General features: G+C 45.4%; 1 long non-coding RNA gene and 1 other non-coding gene across 2 annotated transcripts in view; one reads left to right on the top strand and one right to left on the bottom strand.

The window, feature by feature from the left end:
- The window catches only part of LOC135394883 (uncharacterized), a 62,742-nt gene that overhangs the window by 21,950 nt on the left and 27,097 nt on the right, over nucleotides 1-13,695 (bottom strand). The gene's annotated exons all lie outside the window — the stretch shown is intronic.
- Trnas-gga (transfer RNA serine (anticodon GGA)) lies at nucleotides 899-970 on the top strand. Its single transcript has one exon. It is a non-coding gene; the product is annotated as a tRNA-Ser (tRNA).

The following is a 13,695-nucleotide window of genomic DNA, read 5'->3' as shown; positions in this document are numbered from 1 at the left end:
TAATGGGTACCTCTCCTCTAGCACTGCTGGGCTACCCAGCACAAGGTTACCTGTCCCTTTTTTTTATTATTGATGGAATTAAAGGAATGGAATGGGGTTGCCAAGCCATTCCAGGAGTGGGAATTGGCCATACCTTTTCATTCCGAGGAATTGAAAGGAGTGGAATTATTACAAACCTCCATTCCTCGGAATGGAATTGGAATGGAATGGATGATCCCATTCCGCGACCCTGGTTACCACCATACCAAAGCGTAAACAGCTTCTTAATTCTCTAGAGCTGGCTCCCACATCACTGCCAGCAATGAGGTAGAGTATCGCCCCCTGGTGATGAAACTCCCTAATCATAAAATAAAGTTGTTGTTGTTGTTGTTGTTGTTCTAGATCTGGCTTTTCCTAAAACAAGAAGTCCGGTGCAAAAACTAATGCTTTGCCTGGTGACAGCCTCGTCTCTGGCTCCCGAACTTTCTGCCCGCAAATTCATGCCGACACGTGTAATCTTTTGAAACCGTGTCATTGCCGCCAAGCAACCATAGCTGTAAACCGCAGTACAGACGCCGACAGATGGAGAGAAGACAGCAGGGATTACTATGCGTCATTGGCCGACTTCACGAGGAACTGCGCCGACATTCGTCGGGAATATCGTACGGAAGACTCAGGTTGTCAGAGCCAGTTCGTGCAGTACGCTTTGCGTTCCGTTATTCAACGGCGCCAAGAAACCATCCCATACTTCCCTTCATTGTAAACAACGAGATTTGGCCGAGGCAGACCAACAATTAGGGACGGCACAGACAAGTAAGCCTCAAACGCCCAGAAATTAACGAATGGAAACAACTCAGGGAAAAGAGGTGCTGACGCCAGGACGTACTTGAGGCACTCAATGGCTCAAGGGAAACGGCGTGCTGGTGTGGTGTAGCGGTTAGCATATCTGACCGGAAATCAGAAGACCCAGGTTCGATTCCTGGTGTCAGCACCTCTTTTCCCTGAGTTGTTTCCATTCCCTTCATTGCCCATATTCAGACACGCGAAATGATCAAAAACAAATACCACGTGTCTTCCCTTTTTCCTCGCGTCTACGTGACGATCATGCCTATGGAAAATAAGTAAAGGTGTAACCATATGCTGCGGTACAGCTAAAGAGGCAGAGAAGCGCACCGATGCATGGACACTGCCCAAACGTGACGCGGTCCCGAATGGAATTGGTGGCCGCGTTCACCTCACCTCATGCGTATAGAATTCCGCCTTCCCTCCGCTGCGTGTGGAACGCAAGGGATTCTTATAGTTGTCCTTTATTTTATCTAGCTCGTTAGCGGCATTGTATTCGGTGTGTCCGCGAGAGGTGTTTAATGAAACCAAGTCGTGTCTGACGCTTTGGCTCGATATAACGAGTCGGAAATGCGACGCGTGAGAGCTGGACGTTTCTTAACCTGGGCTGAAAACAGGTGGAAAATACCTTTAGCGATGCGATCGCCAATAGGGACGCGGTTATGTACGAGCTGTTGACGAAGGTGCAGCCACCGATGCGTTCTGCTGGAGTTTTGTAAAGTTGGCTTCACCTCAGAAAGGCGCTTTATGTGGCGAAAGCACGCTTTACAGTGACACACAGTCTACGGCGTCGAACAGCAAAATAATTGATAAAAATGTAATGATGGTGGCCAGTGGCTAAAATATGCCTATTAGTAGAAGAACCACTGAGTTTGATGACCAAAATACAGAGACGGTACGACACACGCTGAAACGCAAAGGGCATTTTTCGAACCCCGTGTCGTGTCGTCCCTGTATATTAATTCTCAATGTCTCTAGTAATAAGCAAAATAATTCTCCCTCACATATTTAAATAGAGATGTAGGAAACAACGTATTGTACATTTCAAAAGATGCAATAAACATGTTACACATAAACCACTAAAACAACGAAACACTAGTGACGCGATATGACGCGACGTGATAATCAAACTCAAACTCAACTAGTGACGCGTCCTGGAGTAGCCAGCCCCGAGTGGCTCAAGACTAACATCTCCATTTGTTTTCTTTTACAAATCAAATCAAATCAAATCAAATCAAATGTCTTCGAATAGAAAGCGATCATTAAGTTGGTGCCAAAGAAGTGCAGGACAATTCCAGGACAAGGCGGAAAAAAGTCATTTCCTGGTCTGTCCTTAACATAGGACACGTAGTCACGACGAGACAAAGAAACAGTAAACGCGAGAAAAAATCGCGACCCTTGTTGTACCCCCCGACAGTCGGTCTCTAACAAAAGCCCAATCCATACCCTTATCGTACTATAGTGCCCTCCATCTTCAACCACAAAAAACCCATGTACTAGCTTATCCTCGCAATACACTATAATTCCGCCCTTTTCTTCCTCTTTCACCATGGGCAACGGCCCTTTCCAACTGAAACTGACACTTCCATATACACTACATTCCTCGATCCTGTGGGAAACATTAGAGCGGAATATAGCGAGGCCCTGCTGTCAATGGTGGCGGTGGAAACACATGAAAATCTATGAGCGCCTACTCCGCCCGGAAAACCAGCACCTGGCTCAGCTTTTCGCCTACTACGCGGAATCTCCTTGTGTTTCTTCACCAAATCTCAGCGGGCTGTCGAAAACCCCCGGCCGCATTTCGTGGATGTGTGAAGAGGATTGCGCGGAGAGAAATATCTTATGAGTTGTTCTTCACAACAACTTCGGCTACTGAGAAGGAAGGCATATGGAGGGATAAAGAACGTTCTTGTTGTTGTGGGGAGGGGGGTTTTCGGCGAAGTTTGTACTTTGCTTCTCGTGTAAGGGATGGGTTGCTAGAAAAGTGGATTGTATAGGTGGCAAAAATGGATGCGGTGTCCTCCTTTCCCTGAAGTCTCGTTTCTGAGTGGTTGTAAGCTCTCGGTTTTGTTCTTGACACGTGCGCGATGCGTCAAAGTTCAGTCAAAAAAAGTTATGCACGTGCATGCGCAGGCGGTTATAGACGAAAGTGATAATTACGTTATTATAATAGTGATACGAGTAATAATAAATTAGGCTTTTATGTTGTCAGGCTTTTATGTTGCGACAGAGGTCCGTGGATTAATTTTTCGAACCTCAAGACTGGTTAAAGTGAGCTGATATCTATGCGCACGGCAGACCTTATTTCACGTTCTACACGAAGGACAAAGGGACAGAGAACGAAGGACAAAGCGCACAAGCAACGTGCGCCGCGTCAACAAGTCGCTGGGTTAGGTCGCGGTTGAGGACGGTAGCGATGTAGGGGAGGTAGGCATTGCTTCCAGGCACCATATAATAAAGCACCGTAAGCCGGAGATTTACGGCGTACTTTAAAGAACGTTGGCCGTTGGATTACTTTCGTTGGCCGGTCGAAATTAGCCGGAACCCTACCCTGCGACACGTGCAGAAAGTACGGACTCGCCTTGCGTGTAGATCTACTCTCAATTATTATTATTATTATTATTATTAACAATAATAAGTTGCTAGCGTCGTCGCCCAGGTTCCAACCAGCATCCTTGAGAGCAGCAAGCGGATACGTTTGATATTGATCCACATAGGTAAGTGGTTAGGGATCTCTAAGGGGTACTCAAATAAATAAATATCAGAGCAGTTATAGAGCGAGCCAAGTCAACGATAGCTGTAGAACAGTCAAACACTGTAGCTGTAGAACGGTTGGATTTTGCCGAAGAATGTGTTACGTTCCACGTCTGTTTAACCAGCTCTCTCCCGACTTTTTGCTAATCGATTCAAAGTTCAGGCTGAAAAAGCAGTTACGTAAGCTGTATTATTGCGAGTAGTGTATGAAGTGAATTGTTTCCTTTATTGCCTGTTTGAACCTCCCGTGAATGTCGCTAGACTGCCACAGGCCCAGTGTCACAAGCCTTTCGGCTTAGACGAGCCTGCTGTATTTCGAAATTGTACATAGTATGGGAAAAATAAATTTATTATTATTATTTTTATTATTAAAATAATGAATATTAAATAATAAGCTTTCTAAGTTTAATACGTATTTAATATATACAGTGCTGGACGAAAGTTTACGGAACACGCTCCCGAGTGCATTTCCACCTCAGTGTGAGACGCTAGCAGTGAACTGCACCGTAATCACTTGCAGACATGTGCCTAGGTAACCCAGTCATCTGCTGCTAGCTGCCCTTCAACTCTTCTAAGTCATCAACTTAGTGTACAACTCAAAGCTAAAAAAATAAGTAAATTTGAACCCCTAGGACACCGTATTAAATTCGTGGGCATGTAGGCACCAAGCGCTATACAATCAATCACACCTATTGAGTTGTACCAGCGCCATGGTTGTACTTAAAATGTGATACAAACGACTATTCATTAATTTGCCTCATTACTCAGACCTCATCACGTCCAATCCGGGTCCAGTGAAGACTGCTCGGTGCGATTAATCGTTTAGAGATTCGCTGATTAAGCTGCGATGGAATTTGTTTCGGACGATTGTGAATAAATGTATGGAGTCATTACCGCAGGAATGCTTAATGGCTGTGGATATTTCCTTTTACGTTTATGTGAGCTATTCAATTAACCGTTTAAAGGAGCGACTTGATCTCTTACGGTGAGGGGCAATTTGAGCAAAAGTTTCATCAGGTTTCCCCAAGTTAAGGAAACACAAAAAGGAAGTTAACCCAGTTAAGGAAAAAAAAATATAAGATGATTTACTAGAACTAAGTATTACGAAGTAACTAGCTGCTTTATAAATAGCTGGTTACTTTAGCTAGTTAGTTTTCTGCTCTGCATGGTTAGCACTTTCTCGCTGAACCCGCGTCGACTTCAATGCCAGTGACGTCACGGGAAGAACTAACATCGCGCTTCTCCCTCGATAACATCAGAAACGACCCGCCTTTATGTTCTTCTACCTTTTACTGTGTCATAAAGAAATGCATTATGGAAAATATAGCCGACACAGGAAACTCTTAGGACCCAGTGTTGGTTACACGGGGACCGTCATGCGTTCGATACTTATCTGATATTATTGATTCTTATTACGACGACAAAAAATGATTGCGAAATGAAGCAAGATACATTAAACGGCATATGGCCAGTATGGCTTCGAACTTGCTTGACACTCTGTGACAACTTCGGTGACATTGTGTTCGCACTGTATCTGACATTGTGCAGTGAGTGTTTCTCGGCGCAATGGGGTAGCATTCTGCTCAATGAGCGGAAGTCATCCCCATATCATCGTCATCATGTATTTCTCTCTCTGTCTCTCGGTGCCCCCTTTCTTTTCTCCCCATTTTCCTTTATGCTTTATCCTGCTACACCCCCTATACCCCTTTCCTGTTTCCTGTTTTTGGTTATTTCTTTGTTTGTTCTGTTCCTTTTTTTTTTCTCACCCGCAAACGCGTTTTGGAGTAGCCAGTTCTGACTGGGTCGGGACTAACCTCTCCATATTTTTCTTTCTTTTCCTATCCAATCCAATCCAGTATATGGCCGCTTTTGAAAAGGACGCCCATACTAAAATCCGCGCGCCGCTAGGCTGGCAGCACAGTTTAATCTGCACCGTTTACTTGGACAGCCCTATATGCAACGCTAACACATTGAAAGTTCAAACGGGCATACCCTTCACACTCAAAGCACTCGCACCATTGCATCCTTGCGGTTCCCTCAAAGAGCGCCATACTCCATTCAACCTTTCTCCATCCTCCGAGACCCAATGAAGGGGAATACACACCTAAATACCGAGCAGGAACCTGAGAAAAGCACGCAGTCGTCAATAAGAAACAACAACAACAATAATAAAAAAGCCTTTCTATTGATCAATGACGTCACGCATGGGATGTAGCTAATCGATCTCAGCTTTCTCACTCTTCCTACTTAGTGCCATTTCAGTCCGACTGCGGCGTAGCGTCACGGGACAAAACCCGAATTTCCTCCTCCATCTCCTTCCGTTTTCTTTCGGCTGTCGGAATAAACTCGGCGTTTGAGAACAGCGTTCTCGCTTAACCTGTCACACGTCACCGAAGCTTCCTTCCAATAAAACGCCGTGTTTCTTTTCTCTTACTTTTTATTTTTATTTTTTTTCTTGCGTGTGCGCGTGCCTTAGTTGGATTCGAAAGACGACTCGTAACAAGGACGGTTGGAACCGGTTCGACTCATTCGAGAGTTAAAGGTATTGTGGAGGTGACAGAAGGAGGGCTTGATGACAGTGTATGTTTTGTTTCGCGGGGTGATTTTCAGCATTGTCACTAAAGGAAGTGAGGTGGGGTCTAATGTGATGCCCGGAAGCTGACTTTGTCAGCAACATATATTTCTGTTCTTAGACTATCCTCTTGTGCCGCCCTGTTCGCAGGACAGCCATTTGCGACGGCAGCACTGTGACATCGCGTTCATTTTGCTTTTACGCTTCCCATTTTGTACTTTAGTTTTACTTCAAACAACCACAACAATTAGATTATGAGCAACGATGTGTTTTCCCGATGAGGCTCCGGGGATTCTACCCCAGTGCATGTGGGCTTATGCATTTGGTGAGCTGGGGTGGTTGTATAGCTGCGTTTAGTTCATAACCCATATCTCATCAGTAAACCGTGTTGTTGAATATTGTGCGAATACGGAAAGGTTCGTTAGTGAGGCTGCTCATAATAGGCAACCACACATAGGCATCTGCATTGCATTCTAGTTTTTATGTCTTTATTGACATCAGAAACAACTGTCCTGGACTAATGCCCGAAACCGAATGACGCGAATGTTCCGGTCCGCTCTGCGCGAGGTACTTCCTTGTTCGCATCTGTCCATCCTCCTTCTCGTCCTTGCATCGACACAACACTAGTCAACAATCAACAGGTTCACTAGAGAAAAAAAATGTGCTAACACCGCGAATCAACTGAGGCTTCCAGCGGTTTACAGATGCGGACGGGTGGAAACAGGGAGTAAGGCGCGACACGGCGATTAGTATGAGACTTCAAGGGGAACGGTGAAGATAGCAGGCACAAACGTTCACCGGAACACCCAGGGAATCTCTGAACCATTACGTCGTGCTGCGGGATTCGAACACTCCACCTCCCAGATGTTAGCATGGACTGTGACTCTCATGAGGTGGATCCTCCATTCACTGAGCTTTGTTTCCTATTTTTCGCAAGCACTCAGGAGCTTTGAAATCGCACTACTCTGCACGACGTATCCTTCAGACACCTGTCAGAAGTTACAAGTTTAAGAAACACGTACTTTCGAGGATCAAAAATCGATTCTCTACCGCATAAGATGAAAAGAACCATTTGGAGCCTCTATCTACGCGTCTCTATCTAAAGAAGAAAGCTACGAGAAGTACCAAATGCAGGGGACATCATCTCCACCGTTTACGTTCGATGTAATATAACCGAGTCAGAAAACAGCACTCCTAAAATTTACAATCCCGTCAAATATTCATTATTTTCTCGCTTAAAAAAACACACACAAAAAAAGAAAACTTGGCTACTTTTACATTTTCATTTTAGTGTCTTTGACCATTTCGTTCTATCATAATTTTTTCTTTTTTCTTCTGGAGTGCATTCTGAAAATCGATCACACATTCTTTCGGCGGCCAACAATGGTTGTATCTTTCCTTTCAATTCCGGACCGCCAGAATGGTTTCCAAGAGAAGAATAAAAGAGAGGGAGAGACCGTTGACATTATCAGTGTTGACATTAGGCAGATTAAAAAGAGAGAAATGTAAAGGAACAAAAAGAAAAAAGAAAACGAGGGGAAGAAAAAAGGGTAAAGAAAGTGGTCGGAAAAAAGGAAAGAAAGCCAGCGGCGGTACCCATTGGAGGAAAGGAGAAGATTGTAATGGAAGGAGAGAGAGGAGAGAGAGAAAGTTATGGAGGGAAGGTATATAAATTATAAAGCAACCAGAAGGTAGGCATCCCGGGAAAAGGGGGCGTGAAATATTTAGGCGCAAGTCGCGGCCACCTAGATATTCCGCAGGATCCCGTGTTTTATTTACGGGTGATAAATGACTCGTCGTCTGCGCGAGGGTTGCGGTACACGAGATGCGCTTGTTGCTCGTTCATTCAGAGAAGGGGGGCCTACGCAGGGGGAGGGGGGGGGACAGTTTTGAATACACTGCCTGCCGCTGTGACGCGGCGAGGTCGACGGAAGTGCTGGATTCCGCCGGAAGTAAGAGTGCAAGAGGGAAAATGGAGTTTTGGAGGCTTAGGACGCGAGTTGTTTCGGGAAACAAAAAATGATTAGGAAGAAGCGGGGGCTGGCGGTAGATTAACGCTTAGGGCCGATTTCACGCGATGCAATGTCTGCTGCAACGTCGTTCCAACAACGCTTGCACGCAACTGAACTTGCAGCGAGTAGGTTCCTTTCACAGCGTGGAGGACCAGCGGCGTCCAGCTCGTTGGTGGTATAGCCAAGGTCGTGCTGCAGACTGGGAGGTTGTGGGTTCGAATCCTACCATCGGCTGCGCTGTCTGATGTTTTTCCTGGGTTTTCTGAAGACTTTCAAGACGAATGTCGGCGCAGTTCCCCCTGAAGTCGGCCCAGGGCGCATACTAACCTCCCCTGTCCCCCACTCCTTCCTGCTGTCCTCTCTCCATCTGTCCACATCTGTACGCCTCTCGCAGCCACAGTTGCTTCGCGGCGATAACACGGAACTAAAAAAAAAAATCCAACTGTGAACAACTCGCCGCATCGTAGTGTTAAACCAACTCGTCAGATGGCGCGAGAAAATGTCATCGTCATCGTTTTCGTCCAATCGTACGAGAGCGCGAACCGAAAATACGGTTGGCAGTTTGCAACGGCGTATTCAAGAACACACTCTCGAGATATATTTTACATGGGGCTCAATCTTGATGTGCACATAGCGATCGTTATAGCTATTTTTCAAAATTTGCGCGCTCATTCCGGCACGCGCATTGGCCGTCAACCGGGGAGCACGAGCGTTTAGCAAGCGTTACGGGATAGCGAAAAGTTCAAAATTTAGCCCATGAACCGCGGCAGGGGGGGGGGGGAGCTTCCATGATGCTACTGTCGTCTTCGTAACCCGCGCCGGCTGGGCTGCGGAATTGACGGCGGAAGTGACGCCACGACAGACAGCCACTGCGATTGCGATTGGATGCCATCGGAGGAGGAGTCAAGTGATGGACAGGTTGCGCCTGGAAAAGGTGGCGAGAAGAATTGCTCGTAGGGCGATTCGTGATGCAACTCTAGCAACCGGCTTGCGCAACCCGCTCACGCGGCTCAACATAGCTGCGCATCCTAGTTGCGCGCCACTAAAGATACATCGTGTGAATAGACCCTTAGAATATATAGAATAGTATCAATAGAATAGAATAGTATAGTATATTTTTTGTTTTCTTTTTTTACTTCTCGTGAGTCTTCGCCTCATCGACGGCAAGCGACAAATTACCAAGCAGAGTGCGAGAATAAGTATTTTGTATTAGATGTATTTTTTAGTTTTTTTTTTACATTGTGTTTATCATACTCATATTATAAAAAAAAAACATTTTTTCGTATACCGACGCAAAATATTACAGATACAAAAAGGCATAAAGAGGTCGCATCAATTTAATTCATTTAAAATGTATTTAAATTATCTTTCTCGTGATCCTTATGGTTCTTCTTTAAATTGTGCTTCAATTGCTCCCTTCCTCGTTCTTGCCATGTCTCGTACTAATTATGTCTAAGCACCGCGAAGCAACCGTGGCTATGACCGTCTTATACAGTCGCGAAGCAATGAAGACAACGAGACAACAAAGAAACAAATGACAACAAAGAGTATTGGGTTTCATGAGGAACCGCACCGCCGCCTGCCTAAAGGGTCTGCAAGAAGACACGCAAAAAAAGTTCAGAGGAAAGCGGGTGGTGAGATCGGACCCGGTCTTTAACATTATTGTGAAGCTACCACCAGACAGGGATACTGTATCCAGTCTCCCCGTTCTCCTGGTCTCTGGTTATAGTAGCACGGGCAGGCTTTACGTCCGTCTACCTTCTCGAAACCATTCATACGGAATGAGAGGGGCATATGTTTATACGAAAGGTACATAGGAAGGATGATGTGCTATTCCTCTGAAAGAAAGAAAACATACATCGTTCACTAGTGGTTAGTTAATAATTAGGGATTATTCCCAAGTTCTGTCCTGCTATAACAGGGATAGAGTATCCCAGCCTAGCCTTGCGTAGCGTAGCCCAAAGCCAGGCATGGGACCGTTTGGAGAGTCTTGAACGAAAATGATATGGCTCGTGCAACGTCAAGACGCGGGTGGTCGAGGACAGATACTTCTCTGCGAAATAAATGTTCCGCGACGACGGAGTCCATCGTCGGCTCGATGGACCGCGAAAATATGTTGGCATGAAGAGCTTCTTCCGTAAACTGACGAGTGTCATTAACATGGAAACGACGTGTCTGCATTTGACAAGCCATACTCGTAAGCGCTCTGCGCTTGTAATGGACTCAACTTCACCGCGAACGCGTCTCGCCGCGGCATCAGCACGGGTACTTCCATGTAAGCCGATATGACTAGGAACGCATTGGAAGCTCGCGAAAAATATACCGAACGAACAGCATCATACAACGTATTTGCACGAGGAGTGACATTCGCACGGAATATTCTTCCGCAAGGAAAGACAAACATAGCCCGGTAGGAGAAGTTCCACCGTCTGTTATGTTTAGTACTCGCACAATGGCGGGATACTGGGAATGACACACTGTGTACGTCTCTTTCCGTGTGTTCACATCGGCGACATCCCCACAGAATATTCCAGTGGAAGAGAACCATATCACTGCCCGCGGGACGGAAGTTCCACCGAGTCTTATGATGAACTTTCGCACGGCAGGCACGGAATATCGGCAATGACGTAGTGCGCACATAGCAGACGACACCATCAGGCCTGTCGTCTGCTACGGAATATCTTACGGCCTAGCCGCAGGATATACACCATGGTTAGAAGAGCCAACGCCACCTAGATAGCGAAGGCCTGCTTAAAGCCTCCTCTCACTCCGTCGCACGTAGACATATAAAGTTCGCCAATCGCAGCAGCCAGCCAAGAAGTCAGCCAATCGCCGAAGACGATTGACGCTGGGGCACTTCCTAACCGAACAGACCTATTCTCATGATACAGATGTATTCGTAACTGGCCTGCATCCTGACTATCGGCAACATTAAGACCCCGTGAGAAGCTACACACGAAATATCTGTTCTTCCAAGAATGACATCACATCCACCGTCCGCTGCTAACCAGTTCGGAGCGAAGGGACAAGAAATGGAATCAAGACATTTGAAGTCAGCATTTCGACTACAGTCGGTGAATAATTATGTCTACCGAACTTGTAAAAAAATTTACCGGCGGACGTTCTATCGGTGCTTTTCGGTAAATACCGAAGACCGGGAGCCCTAGTTATGACTACGTAGCAGGATATTCCCAAGGTTGGCAGTGCACGAAAAATAAGACGGTTGGGTACTCGTGTTTACGTGGCAGCAAAAAAACTACGACGTTTTTCGCATCTTCTGCAGCACTATTCCGAGGGAATGTCGCTCGCGTGCATGCAGGAATAATTTTTAGTGCTTTGCGTGTCCGGCACAAAGCGGGCTCCATTCGCATGTTGTCGTGCAGCGAAAGTGCTTCGTTTAGGCAACGGAGCGAGGGACGACCCTGCTGGCATTTCATCTACCCTTTCGTTCTCCGCCCGTCTGCACTTGAATGGTAGTTAAGGAAAAGGGCACCGTTCAGATACGCGTCTCTATCGATCGCATCAAACGTCTGCTAGTCTGGCGATGAGAAACCGATAAGGCTCCGCCGGGTCGTGATGAGGGATTGTTGAACCGCATCCAGATCGCAAGATTATACGCTCCACTCCCGCTCCTGAAGTATTCGGAACACCGTCTTTGAACGTGCGAAGCACGTAGACTGTATTGCTCTCAGAAGAGGCTTAGGTCAAGAACAGAAATCTTTTCTCGAAACTTTTCGTTCTTTGATTCGGGCTAGCCAACAGTCGTAGTGCGATCATGGACGGAGCGCAATCGATATATTTGAAGCTGACATCAGTTGGGAGCATCAAAGAAAATGCCGGAGGGAGGGATATGCTTATTGAAAAAAAAAAAGCGAGGAAGGGTTAGTCAGGCATAGGCCGACTTGCTGTTCCTTCCATAAAAAGAAAACGAAAAAGACATACAGTGTGCCCCGGCTAACTGCGAACAGATTAAAAAAAAAACATATATATCACTTTTTTTCGAGATGAGATCAATTGCAATATAGCATATGCTGAAGGGCACTCTTTAGGAGGGCACCAGCAAACACCTAAACAGCAAACAGCAAACACCAAACAAACACACATGTCCTAATTAACTTTCACTAATTAAATTTTTAATTATAAAAGCGACAAGGTCGTCCCAATGAGAGCATCTGGTCCCTTCGGTCACATGATACCGTTGCCGTTTTCAAAACAAAAATCCGTTGGATAGATCATCATCAAAAAATTCGTGAAGGAACACCATTTTTCTTTATTTTGTTCATTGCGCATCTTCGGAGACGCATCTTTCCTTCACCCCCAATGTGAAAGAGCACACTATCGCCTCTTGAGTCCTGGAAAAAGATTAACAGAAAACAGAAAATACAATCCAAGATCAGGGCAGTTCGGACAGCGTCACCCGACACATTTCTTTTCGTTTTGTTTCCGCAAGTCGAAGCTCATCTTCGACGCATCAGGCGGCACTGTGCTCCTTCACCTTCTCTCATTGGGGGTGAAGGGAAGACGCATCTCTGAAGATGCACAATGAACAAAATAAAGAAAAAAAAAACGATGTTCCTTCGCGAATGTTTTGCGGACGATCTATCAAACGCATTTTTGTTCTGAAAACGGCAACGGTATCAGGTGACCGAAGGAACCAGATGTTTTCATTGGGACGACCTTATAGCTTTTATAACTAAAAAGTGAATTAGGACATTGCCTTAGGAGTTTGCTGATGCCCTCCTAAGGAGTGTCCTTCGGCACTTTACTGCTTCGGCTATACTGCAATGGTTTCATTACGAAAAATTATATATATATATATATATATACGCTACAAAACGGAGGTTCGAACGACCAGGACGTTGTATATAGACAGGGGAAAAAGACACTAGAGACTGAAGTAGGGAGTGGGGGAAAGTTATTTATTAAACTGGCATTAAAACTAACGGTCTGGGGAAGTCTACGTTCCGCCGAAACGTAGACTTTCCCAGATCCTTAGTTTTAATGCCAGTTTAATAAATAACTTTCCCCCACTCCCTACTTCAGTCTCTAGTGTCTTTTTTCCTATATATATATAATCTATTCTCAGCAAGGATACACTGTATGTTTCTACATTTACACGAACATGAGCCTACTAATGGCTGATCTTTTCCTCGTCGAATACGTAATTTCCTACAGAGAAACAAGTAAAAACTTGTCCAGTCATCCTGTCTTCAATAAAAAAATATATTTCCTTCAATATATCCCCCCAGAGCCAGCTCCAAAAGAAAAAAATTCGTTTTTCGCAGAGACTCAGGAAACGCTTCTTGACCATCGAGCATTCGAAAGACGTTCAGGCATCCTTTCAAAGCCACGGATCAAAATATTCCTCACCGTTTTCAGCGTTTCTTCTCTAGCGGAACCGAGCGACTTTTACGGTTCACTCGCAAAATCAACCGTTACATAAAATGTGTGCACGCTGAGTGACCGCTTCACACTTTAAGCATCACATATTTACTTATAAATTACGCTTTATTACATTAATTCCAGTTGTACCAA

The sequence above is a fragment of the Ornithodoros turicata genome, chromosome 5 (genome assembly GCF_037126465.1).
Source record: "Ornithodoros turicata isolate Travis chromosome 5, ASM3712646v1, whole genome shotgun sequence".
Classification (NCBI taxonomy): domain Eukaryota; kingdom Metazoa; phylum Arthropoda; class Arachnida; order Ixodida; family Argasidae; genus Ornithodoros; species Ornithodoros turicata.
This window is presented reverse-complemented; position numbering and strand designations above follow the sequence as displayed.